At 49.3% G+C, this 12,483-nt stretch overlaps 1 protein-coding gene and 1 long non-coding RNA gene across 4 annotated transcripts in view; both read left to right on the top strand.

Annotated features, from left to right (window-relative positions):
• CLMP (CXADR like membrane protein) overlaps nt 1-12,483 on the top strand; it is a 103,379-nt gene that overhangs the window by 21,701 nt on the left and 69,195 nt on the right. The gene's annotated exons all lie outside the window — the stretch shown is intronic.
• LOC146399898 (uncharacterized) lies at nt 1,294-7,149 on the top strand. Its single transcript, XR_014815514.1, has 2 exons — nt 1,294-1,693; nt 3,423-7,149. It is a non-coding gene; the product is annotated as an uncharacterized LOC146399898 (long non-coding RNA).

Genomic DNA, 12,483 nt, shown 5'->3' with positions numbered 1-12,483 from the left:
TTTTTAAAGAACAGCTTAAAATCTGCTTCAGGAATTTTAAAGCCATTCATAGCCTTAGATCAACACTTCCATTGATAGGAACCTATGCTAAAGAAATAATCAAATAAAATGAACGAAAGTGTATGGGTGTTAAAATCTTCACTGCGATTAAAAACAACAACAACAACAACAACAAAACCCTGGAGTTCCGGTCGTGGTGCGGCAGAAACAAATCCAACTAGGAACCATGGGGTTGCGAGTTTGATCCCTGGCCTCGCTCAGTGGGTTAAGGATCCAGCGTTGCCATTGCTGTGAGCTATGGTGTAGGTCGAAGATGCGGCTCGGATCTGGCGTTGCTAAGGCTGTGGTGCAGGCCAGCAGCTGTACCTCAGATTAGACCCCTAGCCTGGGAACCTCCATGTGACTCAGGTGAGGCCCTAAAAAGCAAAAAAAAAAAAAAAAAAAAAAAAAAAAAAGAAACAAAAAAAACCATCACAAACTAAATGGGATGGGAAAGTGACTAGGTAAATTAATGATTTATGAATCCATACAATCGAATATAATGCTATTAGTAAAAGACATAACAAAGAACTTTCAGGAGTTCCCGTTGTGGCACAGTGGTTAACGAATCCGACTAGGAACCATGAGGTTGCGGGTTCGGTCCCTGGCCTTGCTCAGTGGGTTAACGATCCGGCGTTGCCGTGAGCTGTGGTGTAGGTTGCAGACGCGGCTCGGATCCTGCGTTGCTGTGGCTCTGGCGTAGGCCAGAGGCTACAGCTCTGATTAGACCCCTAGCCTGGGAACCTCCATATGCCGCAGGAGCGGCCCAAAGAAATAGCAAAAAGACAAAAAAAAAAAAAAAAAAAAAAAAAAAAGAACTTTCATGACTTGGATAAATGCTCATGATATAAAAAGTAGTAGGGAGTCCCATTGTGGCTCAGCGGGTTAAGAGTCTGACTTGTATTCATGAGGATGTGGGTTCAATCCCTGGCCTCACTCAGTGGGTTAAGGATCCAGCATTGCCATGAGCTGTGCTGTAGGTCACAGACGCGGCTCGGATCTGGCGCTGCTGTAGCTGTGCTGTCGGCCAGCAGCTGCAGCTCCCACTGGCCCCCTAGCCTGGGAACTTCCATATGCCACAAGTGCAGCTGTTGAAATAAAAGGGGGTAAAAAGACTACAGAACTATGTGGATAGTAAAATCTCAACTGTGTATATATATAAAAAAAAAGACTGGAAGGAAGTTTTGCAGGTGATTGGTATTTTCTGTGTGTTTTTCGTCCCTGTTTTCTAATTTTTGTGTAATAAGTATGTATAACTTCTATTTTTTTAAATGTTACTTTAAAAATGGCTTACATGTCTAAGTGCCACTTGTCCTTAAATGGCTTTCCCTCTTGCTCAAGTACAGCAGCCTCCCAACTGCCCCCTCCTCCCGCCCCACCCACTTCCCAGCGTAGCCCGTAAGCCTCCAGGGTCACCTTCTCTGACTCCAGGCTAATTAGGTTTACTACTTTTGGTTTCATATAGGCTCTGGCTACCTGTTGCCTCAGACTAAAAGATCGCGTTCAAACCTCTTCACGTGGCTTGCTCTTCCCCACACAGGCCTGGTCCTCCCTTGGCTTAGCATCCTTGTCCCTCCTTTTCCACCTGGGAAAGTCCTACTTGCCTTTAACATCAAGCCCAGAGGTGAGCTTCTCTGTGACCTCTTACCCGTCAGTCCCAAGCAGAGCTGGTTGCTCTTGGCTCTATTCCCAAAGACTTTGCCCATAGCTCTGTTTTAACAAATGTAATTTATCGTAATAAATTTTTTTTGTCTTTTTTTTTTTTTTTTTACCTTTTCTAGGGCCACTCCCGCGGCATATGGAGGTTCCCAGGCTAGGGGTCTAATCAGAGCTGTAGCCACCAGTCTACATCAGAGGCACCACAACGAGGGATCCGAGCCGCATCTGCGACCTACACCGCAGATCACGGCAACACCAGATGGTTAACCCACTGAGCAAGGCCAGGGATCGAACCTGCAACCTCATGGTTCCTAGTGGGATTTGTTAACCACTGAGCCACGACGGGAACTCCAATAAATGTATTTTAATATCTCTTCCTCCCCTCTCCCAGCTTCCTCCCTATATGAGACCATAGGATTGTGAGGATGAGGTTTGAGACTCTTCATCTCGCTGTGCCTGGTACAGGGTCCTTGTCCAGGGATGAGGAGATGAGGAAACTGGTGACTGAGCTTGGCCAGAGGGGGCAGCAGGGAGTTCTAGTGCCCAAGAGATGCTCTGTGAGATATGGCGGTGAACTGACCTTCATTCCATTGCAGCCAAACAGGTTTTTTAAGAGTTGCCCAGCTTGCCACTACTGAAGTGGAGGAGTGACGGGGCTGGGGATGCCTTCAAAAGGTGGTAGATACCTCCCTGTGTACAAGCGGATGGACGTTGTCCTTGGAGACTAGAAGGTGAACAAGGGGACCTCAGCCAGACCAAGGTTTCGTGTATTGTTGGAGGAAGCAAGGTGGGTGCCCGCAGCCCACTGTGATGCTGCCCCAGGCCCGGGCAGGTTTCCATGTCAGCTGCATTTCCAAGCCCAGATCTGCAATTTGAACCTAAAGCCCTGCCGACAAAGAAGACTGTGTTAAGAGCCAGGCCAGTTGCTCACAAAGCCCAGCAGGGCTCTTGGCTCCACAACATTCATTAGCATCTGAAGTTCACATAAATATATATGAGGCCTGTGGATTCCCCAGGAGTCCCGGAGGCCCTCACAGCCAGAGTAAAATCTTTCCCTCTTTGCACCTCCTCCGGGCTGTCTGAGCCCAACTGCCTCCAGGGAGCCCAGGGGTGTATGGCTGCTCCCCAGCAGGACCCCAGCAGCTCATGTGCAGGGTGCGAAAATAGACACTTGATCCTTTGGGAGATCAGCTCTGTTCTGCCCTCCCCTCCTTATGGTGGCCCAAAGTCTCTGAAAGCCAGGGGTTTCCCCACTGTCCCCCTCATAGCTCTGATCCTGGACATTTGAAGGCAGAGTGAACCCCCAGCATAGATGCAACATAGCCCCATGCTGCAAAACACAGGGCTGAGGCACTAAGCACGCATGGGGCTTTTTGTCCTTAAAGGGCTCCCAGTCTAGTGCAATATACAAAACAGAGCAGGAAAATAAAAAACTAGAAACCTGAGCCGTAGCAGGAACCACAGAGAGATGTAAATGAGAAGATAATCAGCAGTGAGTGAATCCTGTAAATTCCAGGGAGGGGGAGGAGCAAGAAGGAAGTCCGGCTCCATCCAACCTCAGGGCTTTTTGCAGGAGGTGAATTTTGACAGGAAAAGGATGCAGTTGAGAAGGGTACTGACTACTGGACAGGGGCAGCTGCCCTCCCCCCTCCCAGGAGCACTGCAGGGCCATCAGAATGGCAGGGAGAAAGCAGCTCCAGAGGTTCACAGACTCCCAAGAGCAGTCCCGTCTCATTCCAAAGCAACCAGCCCAACAACCGCAATTGTTTCCAAGTCTGGAAGGAAAGAAGGGCTTTCAGAGGAAAGCCACCAAAAGCATCCAGTCCTGACGTATATGGGGAGAGCCTGGACTCGGTGGCTATCCTTTGGTGTTTTCTGGCCCCAGCTTCAGGGTGTGGCGCCACAGCTCTGCCCTGGCCAGATATATGACCCTCACTTTGCAGCTTGCTCTGCAAAAAAAAAGCATCCTTTAGGACTGGAGGAGAGCAGTGGATGAAGTGGAAGGAGGAAATTATGGAGGCAGATTTCCAAGCTCTGACAGCGTTTTCAGCTCGGATTGATTTTTTTTTTTTTTTGAGAGTCTCACCTGCGGCATATGGAAGTTCCCAGGCTAGGGGTCAAATAGGACCTGCAGCTGCCCGCCTACACCACAGCCACAGCAATGCTGGATCTGAGCCACATCTGTGACCTACACCATAGCTCACAGCAATGCTGGATCCTTAACCCATTGAGCAAGGCAAGGGATCAAACCTGTGTCCTCATGCTTACTAGTCAGGGTTGTTACCACTGAGCCCCAGTGGGAACTCTGCAGCTCAGATTCTTTGAATGAGGTTCCTCCGGTCCCACTTCCTCAGTGAGGCTAGGAACAGCCATCCTGCTCTCTGACGCGTCTTTCACCCTAGGAGTCTGTCCATCTTTCTTCCTTGGGCCTGGTCAGAGAGCCCAGGCTCTTCATCTGCTTCTCAGAGACCACAATCCACCTCTGTGTCCACAGCAGCCTCTCTTGGTCAGGGAAGGAGGTAGGTTTCTCCACTAGGAAGGAGCTCCCCTGGCCCTGAGACCATCAACTTGAAGTCATGGCCGATTATACTGGGAAGATCCTTAAGGGTCATTAATTTCAATTCATACCCCAAGCCCAGAGTGAGGAGGTGACTCCTTCAGAGCTGACCCTGGTCACTGTAGTAAGAGAAGGGTGCAGAACCATCTCTGGCTTTACACCCCATCTTTCTGACTTGATGGCAGTGAAACCTGGAATAAGTTATTGAACTTTTCTGAGAGTCTGTTTCCTCAGCTGCCCCCCAAAAAGAAGAAAATAATGAATAATAATCCATCTTTGGGCATTCCCATTGTGGCTCAGCAGGTTAAGAACTTGACTAGCATCCATGAGGATGTAGGTTTAATCCCTGGCCTTACTCACTGGGTCAAGGATCTGGGGTTGCTGCAAGATGTGTTATGGGTCACAGATGTGGCATGGATCCTGCATTGCATGGCTGTGGTGTAGGCTGGCAGCTGCAGCTTCCATTCAACCTCTAGCCTGGACTGCAGGCGTGGCTGTTTAAAAAAAAAAAAAAAAAAAAAAAAAAGTCTTTGTAGGATGATCTGTAAGAATACTGATAATAAGAGCTCTTGTTTACTGAGTGAGTGCTTACTGTGTGCCAGGTACTGTGAGGAGTGCTAGATGGGCTGAGCGCCGTTCCCAGGAGACAGTCACATTCCCTGTAATTGTTACCACGTGCAGACCCAAGCCATGGGTGCTGGCCATGGACCTGCCGCACCTTTGGCATCAGACTTCTGAGATGACGGGACTCCCACGGGCCCCAGTTTCCAGAAGTCAGGAGACCTTAAAGCAGGAAAAGCAGTTCATGTTCAGTCTGAGCCTCGACTTGCTGACCTGTCCTTGGGCGCTGGGGAGAGGTCTCCCGGCTTCTGGTCTAAACACAGCCTGCTCTCATCTTGTTTAAACAAGGCCAGTGAGGCAGGCAGGAGGCCTGTGGCTGGGGAGGAAGGAACATGGGCTGTTTGGGATTCCTTGTGGACTCTGGGCTATTGAAGCTGTCAGGCTGATACATAAGCTCTGTCAGGCCTTGTAGCTCTTGGCATTCTGGCTGCTTCCCCCTGATGACCATTTATAGTCAATCCCTCTGAAGCAAGTGTAGCCCTGGGGTTGGGCGCAAGTGATGAAGCTGGAGGAGAGGCACCTGGCTGTGGGGAGGTGGGGGGGTCACTACAGACACCTCCCAACCTGCAAACACTACACATTTCCCAGAACCTGGGTTTCCCAGAACCTGCTCCCCCTTCAGGGCTGAGATGTAAAAGCCAGTGCTAAAAAGAGGTTGGAGGGTGGAAGGGATGGATCGTGGCCACAAGTCATGGATTGATGGAGGGGTTTTGATATAGGACAAGTCTGTAGGCTTTTGTGGTAGGGAATTCAGCCCCCATGCCCCTTGAATCTTTGATTTTCCCTTAAAATATAATTCAGGACCCTCTTATGCATATTGAAGGTAGCACACCTTTAATAAAACTCAGGAAAGGGAAAGATGGCTGACAGCATCCACAGGTCATTCTGGTTAGTGACCTAGGATTTCTGTTCCTGTGACTTCAGCATCTGGCTGGGGAGAGGGCACTAGATAAATGCATGGGTCCTAGGAAGACCTTGTGCTATCTTGGTGCCTGTGATGATGAGAGGTTAAGAGGCAGGTTTGGAAACAGTCCTGCAGAGCCAGGGTTGGGTAAAAGGACACTATCCTCAAAGCCGGCTGGGTGAATTTCTAGCAAGATGGGAAGCTGCAAGTCATGGTGCTAAAAGGAGGAGGCTTGCTGGCTGGTGTAGGTCTGGTCCTTTCAGCCTCAACACAAACTTATTCTAACCCTAGCCCCAACCTCTTATGATCCAGTCCTCAAAAAAAGCTGACATTATCTTTGAATCTTCTCCTTGTGCTTCTGTAACACTGGTGTGCATGCAGATCCCCGGGAGCTCTAAGACGTTAAAAAGGAGATTCTGGTTCAGTAGGGAACCGGCGAGGAGCTTAAGGTTCTCCATGTCTAACAAGCTGCCAGGTGATGCTGATGCCACATCCCAGGACCACACTTTGAGCAGCGAGCCGTCTGTTGGAACTCCAAAGCCTCTCTTTCAACGACTGTCCTTTCTCTGGCTCCTGCCATCCCCAGCTCAGGCCATGCTCACTCCTTTAGCTTAGACCCAACCTCCTCAGGGGTCTCCCTGTCCACCCATTCTACTTCCACTCCATCCTACACGCTTCGGCGAAATCCATCTTTGTAAGATGTAACTGCCCCTAGGTTGCTCCCCTCCAAAATGCCTTCCATGACTCCCCACTAACTAGCAGACTGGACACAAATTTTCCCAGCTGAAGTTAAGACCCTCTGGGATTTCTCACATTTCTCTGGAAATCCCACATTCCCATTGATTTATCCTACTCTTGATCTCCATCACTTCTTTGCTTTGGGGCCTTGTGGATACTCTTACTTGCCTTGATGCTCCTTCCTGCTTCCAACCATGGCACAAATCTCAACACCCAAACCCTCTTCCTCCTTCAAGGCACAGACACCCGTTTCCACAGCTGAAAATGGTCTCAAACGTGCCCTAGCTCTCGGCTCAAACATGGTTATTTATGTGCACATCCGTCTTCCCTGGCAGGGTCCTTCATCTCTCCGCAAACCCCATAGCATCTCTCTCGGGGGCTTGCTCCCAGCCAGCCCTCAACTAATTCATCCCAGGTGCCTGAAAGATCTGTTTCCGAGTTCCTTTTAAGGAAACTCTGTTCCATGTGCATTATTTTGCTCCTGTGTGAGAGGTGTTTTAACGCTGTGAACCACCCCAAATCCTTTTTGGAATTGGGGGAGCTGTCATAAGTAATCAGCTGCAAGAGGAGACATTCAGAAAATGTTTGTTGATTATGGCAGAATGTATGAAATCGGTTTTGTAGTTTAAAATTTTAAAACAATCCTTTAAAACAATAAAAGGATCTCAAAAAAAAAAAAAAGAAAATGTTTGTTGAATGAATCAATGGGTGCTTCAGCTGCAAGAGGAGACATTCAGAAAATGTTTGTTGAGTGAATCAATGGGTGCTTTCTTCAGGACTGAGTGAAAAGCAGGTTGCAGTCCGCTCTTCTCACCCCTTCCTGTGTCTGACCCGTCCTACTCAAAGGTCCTCCTGCAGCTCTTTGGAATCCCGTTCCACTTTAAGATGCAGGGTGAGCTCCAGCTCCTCCAGGAGCTTCACCCTAACCCCACCCCAGATGGTGCTGTTCTGTGGCCTTCAGTAGCATCCGGTTTAATACCATCCACTGAACTGCGAGGCTCTTCATGTCAGGGCCAGACTCTCAGCATCCTTGCATCTCGCATGCTACCGGCCCAGTGGTTCCCAGTCCTGACCACACCTCAGGGTTTCTGTGCAGCTCTTCACACATATTATTCAGGAAATAATATTCAGGAAATATTCAGGAGCCCAAACCCCACATCCCACCCCAGGCCTATTGAATCGGGAGTTCTTGGATTCAAGCATGAGCATCAGAAGCACCTGGAGGTCTTGTTAAAACGCCGATTGCCGGGCCTCACCCTGGAGACTGTGGGGTGGGACCAAGAATTGGCTTTTGTGATAAGTTCCCAGATGATGTTGATGCTGCTTTGAAAACAACTCTTAGGCCACTGCTCTGGGGGAGAGGTCCAGCCATTCTGTATCTGAAGAGAAGAAGCTGCAGAGCGTCCCTTGGGCAGGCTGAGCGTGACTGGTTTAGCACATGGTAGGGACTTCGTAAATATTTAGTGGATTAAATTCTTTGCTCCATCCAGCTTCGTCCTGCCTCCCCAAGTAGATTGTTAGTAACTTGCAGTTAGAGGCCAAGTCTCCAGCTACTTCCATCAGGCAGAGCCCGGGGTTGGGCGCTGACTTTGCTGTGCATCCTTATGTACCTTGGAATGAGAAACAGCTTTTCTGGCCCCATTTCAGTATGTCTGTCACAGGAAGGCCCAGGAAACCTAAAGGGACCTGATGTTTCAATCAACGAATAGGACAATTGGGAGTTCCCGTCGTGGCTCAGTGGTGAATGAACCTGACTAGTATCCACGAGGATGTGGGTTCGATCCCTGGGCTTGTTCAGTGGGTTAAGGATTTGGCGTGGTTGGTGAGCTGTGGTGTAGGTCGAAGATGCGGCTCGGATCTGGTGTTGCTGTGGCTGTGGTGTAGGCTGGCAGCTGTAGCTCCGATGTGACCCCTAGCCTGGGAACCTCCATATGCCGAGGGTGTGGCCCTGAAAGGATAAAAATGAATAAATAAATAGGATAATAAGTAGGCAAGTTCCTTGTCAGCATCTTTTAAGCATTCCTGCTTGAGGTGTTTTCGGGGAGGAAGTTTCTGGTGAAGAGAACTACAGCAGGCCCAAGCCATTCTGTGCATTTTAGGAAATCAGTATGTTAAAGACCTGTCTCTGACTCAAACCATCCCAGGTAATTCAGCACGATTCAGCCCCTGATTCCAAGGTTCTGGTGCCGCACATCTGCCGCGCTCTCTGGTTTTCCCTTAAGTAAATAGAGTTCACGTGAGCCAGCATTGAAGAAATCATTAAAACGTGTAGAGAAGCCGCTCAGGAAAAAATATGCTTCTAAGAACCGTCCTTCCCAACATGTCAGTATTTGTTTACCTTCTCAGGGAAAAAATTAAGTTCATGAGGGTGTAGCTGGACCGTTTTGTGATCCTCAGAACATTTTATAGCTTGTTATGCAATCATCATCACCATTAGGCAGGAGGTCTTAATAACAAACAAATGTGGCAGATTTAAGAACAAAATTGGGTGAATTCCTCAATTTTTTCCCCTTTTGGGCTAGAAACTGAAAATAATTTTTTGGAGCAACAAGTATTAACCAGCGAAGTATTGGCAGAGAGCTCTGGAAACACCTGCTCCTCCTGCAGGCACAGGGCATCCCAGCCCTCCCTTGGGGCGTCTCCACATCTGGCCCCCACATGGCCACAGCACCCCCGGTCTTTCCCAGCCGTGACAGCACTCACCCCACTGCTTTGCAACGTCAGCTGACCAGCCCCTGTTGTGGTCAGTGAGAAACCGTTATCTCAAGACTGAAGCAGCCGAGAAGCTAATGTAAATGAAAACCAGTGCTGCCCACAAAGGTTCAGCCCCTGTTGACTCCATCCCGCATGCTCCACATTCTAATTCAGATGTGACATGACGCACTGAGCTGGTCCCCCACCCCTCCCTGCCGCTGCCCCTGCATCACTTGTGCCTGTGGCCTGGGGCCCAAGTGAGTCCCCAGGGACACTGTTTACCCCCTCACCCACAGGTCTCTGTGTCTCCCTCCTCCTCCCTCCCCTGACCCGGCTTGCCTCATGGGGGATCACACAGCTCTGTCTGCACCATGGCCCATGGTTTATCGGGTGGGAGCACTTTCTGGAAGGTTCCTAGCCCCCTTTTGATCTTCTCTTTGAAAGTAGCCGTTAAAATAGTTCCCAGGAGATACTGGGTTTTTGCCGAGCTCTCCAGACACTGTTTTCATCATTTTTAAAAAACAGCAGACACAAATATCCGTATTTAAGCATACTTTTTTTTTTTAATGCTTTGACAGATCTTTGGTCTCTATATTTTCCAAATGCCTTAGAGCCAGAGCTGTGTGGCAACTACTTCACGAACTTCTTGAGGGAACCACAGACTCTTTTATGTTTGAGTCCCTGGTGACAAGGCCAGTTCCTGGCACATAAAGAAGCTCAGTGAATTAGGCATGGAGGAGCAATAATCACAGCTGACACTCACTGGACATTTCTCTGTGTCACACACCGGGAAGTCCTTTCTGTGACAATCTTACGGTGACCCTCACAACCACCTCATGAGCTGTAGATTCCTGGCACCACACCCTGTAGGTGGAGACAGCATGGGGCTCAGAGAGGTGAAGTAACCTACCCAAGTCCAACAGCCAGCAAGTGAGATAAAGCCAGTTTTAAACCCAGGTCTGTCTAGTTCCAAAGCCCCTGGGTTGGACACTGCCCAGTATGAGGACAATAGTTAACAAACCAGGAGTTCCCATGGTGGCTCAATGGGTTAAGACAACCCAACGTTGTCTCTGTATGGATTCAGGCCTGACCTCTGGCCTCGCTTAGGTGATTAAGGATCTGGTGTTGCTGCAAGCTGCAATGTAGGTCACAGATGTGGCTTGGATCCTGTGTTGCTATGGCTGTGGGCTAGGCCTGCAGCTGCAGCTCTGATCCAACCCCTGGCCTGGGAAACTTCCATATGCCACAGGTGTGACCCTAAAAAGAAAAAAACAGTTAAACTGGAGTTCCCATTGTGGCTCAGCGGTTAACGAACCCAACTAGCATCCATGAGGATGTGGGTTCGATCCCTGCCCTCGCTCAGTGGGTTAAGGATCTGGCATTGCAGTGAGCTGTGGTGTAGGTCACAGATGCAGCTCAGATCCCCTGTTGCTGTGGCTCTAGCTCCAATTGGACCCCTAGCATGGGAACCTCCACATGCCACAGGTGCAGCCCTAAACAAAGACAAAAAAAAAAAAAAGTTAAACTAACCCTGATTTTAGGGACTGAAATATTTGGGTACTCTACTGGGTTTGTGATGGATTGCAAAACTAAAATAATATACCTAATGGCATAACATGTATAAGAAAAGAACGAACAGTGCCTTTTAAGGCGGAGACAGTGAAGCCCAGCTAGGTGACGGGGTCCATCCAAAGCAGGCAGCCAGAGGTAGCACTGGCCCTGGAGACCCCAAGCGGATTTCCCGCAGGGACTGGCACTCCAGCTTCCACAGTGTCTGAATCCTCCACCATTGTTCTCACTCCGAAAGAGTCTTCTCCAGTTGAGAGGCATTTTATCAAGACTGCAGGCATGCTGTGGAGTTAGCTCACTAACTCATTAAAAGGGATGGCGCCTGATTGATAGGGCGATGGGCTATAATTGGAAGGGCACTTGGAGGCTGAGAAGCAGTACGTGACTTGCCTAAGATCCCAGGGCAGATCTTTGGTGGCCAATCAATAATAGAGCCCCTGTCTCCTCACCCTTCCCCCATCTTCCTGACAAAGGCTTGCTAGGTATCAGAGTTCTAGCAAAGCAGCACGGGGTTCTTGCAGGTGGGCCGAGTGATCTATGTGAGAAAGCCTATGAGACCAGACCTGAGGGGTTTGTGTAGAAGGGACCCTATAGGAAAGAGCCGGGGGGAAGAAATCATTTAATGAAATGGCTGCAGGGAGGGCAGTGGTGCAGAGCTGAGTCAGGTGGAGATCCCCCTTAGAAGAAGGCGATGGCTTCACGCTCTCCTCCTGACCCTGGCAGGTGACAGAACACGCTGCACGAAAGTCCAAAGGCCAGAGCCCCAGGCCCAGCTCCATCATTCACACAAACATCATGTACACTTGGGCAAGTGACTCAGCAGCAGGGCCTTCATTTCTTCTTTATCGTGAAATAGACAGGTTGTCCTGGGTGATTTCTAAGACATTCTAACTCTGACATTCTAGGATTCTCCTGAACTGGGATGATTTAAGGTTCAGCCTGATGACTTAAACCTTCTCAGGAGATTCCACCACTGTGACCACCTCTCCCAGTTCCTCTAAATTTTATTTTGGAGCCAGCTGATCCATTGGTCCCAGGTATTTAACCTCTGTGATTCCTCCATTCTCCTGGAAGGAGCTGTACCCCTCAGGGCTTCTGCTCCTAAAACTGTTAAAAAATTAAGTAGGTCAGAAGCGTCAGCATTCAATAGAAATATGAACTAAAATAACTTATTAGCAAAGTAAAAGTCCTGCAAAGAAAGTGTCCACGTGGTGATGTTTTGTGAGAACTTCCTTGGAGCTGTATGCACTGCTGCTGGGGGTGCTTCGCAGATACTTCTGGGAGGAAGGAAGCATCATCTGGGAGGCATTATCTTTGGGATGGTGCACAGCTGGGCATCTCTCCACCGCACCTCTCCCTCTGCATAGCTAGGAAGGAAGCATCGTCTGAGACTTTGCCTGTCGGATGAAGCAGGGCCAGGTCTGTCCTACAGGAAAAGTCTCGCAGATGATGCTTTTCCTTCAGCTATGCAAGACACGCTCTGGGTACTGCCTGGGCATAAATGGCCCTCTCCCTCACTTCCTGCCTCAGCTGTCTATTGCTGCATGCAAAATTATATCCCCTCCAATTAAATGGCTTAAAACAATAAACATTTCAGCTTCGTGGGTTAGGGATTCAGAAGCAGCTTAGCAGCTGGTTCTGGCTTGGGGTCCTCCGTTTGCAGTCAGGCTGGCACTGTTGTCACCTGAAGGCATGGCTGCGG

The sequence above is a fragment of the Sus scrofa genome, chromosome 9 (assembly GCF_054392235.1).
Source record: "Sus scrofa isolate SSC_HxYL_T2T_F1_AM1 chromosome 9, Sscrofa_HxYL_maternal_Yorkshire_Landrace_v2.0, whole genome shotgun sequence".
NCBI classification, from domain to species: domain Eukaryota; kingdom Metazoa; phylum Chordata; class Mammalia; order Artiodactyla; family Suidae; genus Sus; species Sus scrofa.
This window is presented reverse-complemented; position numbering and strand designations above follow the sequence as displayed.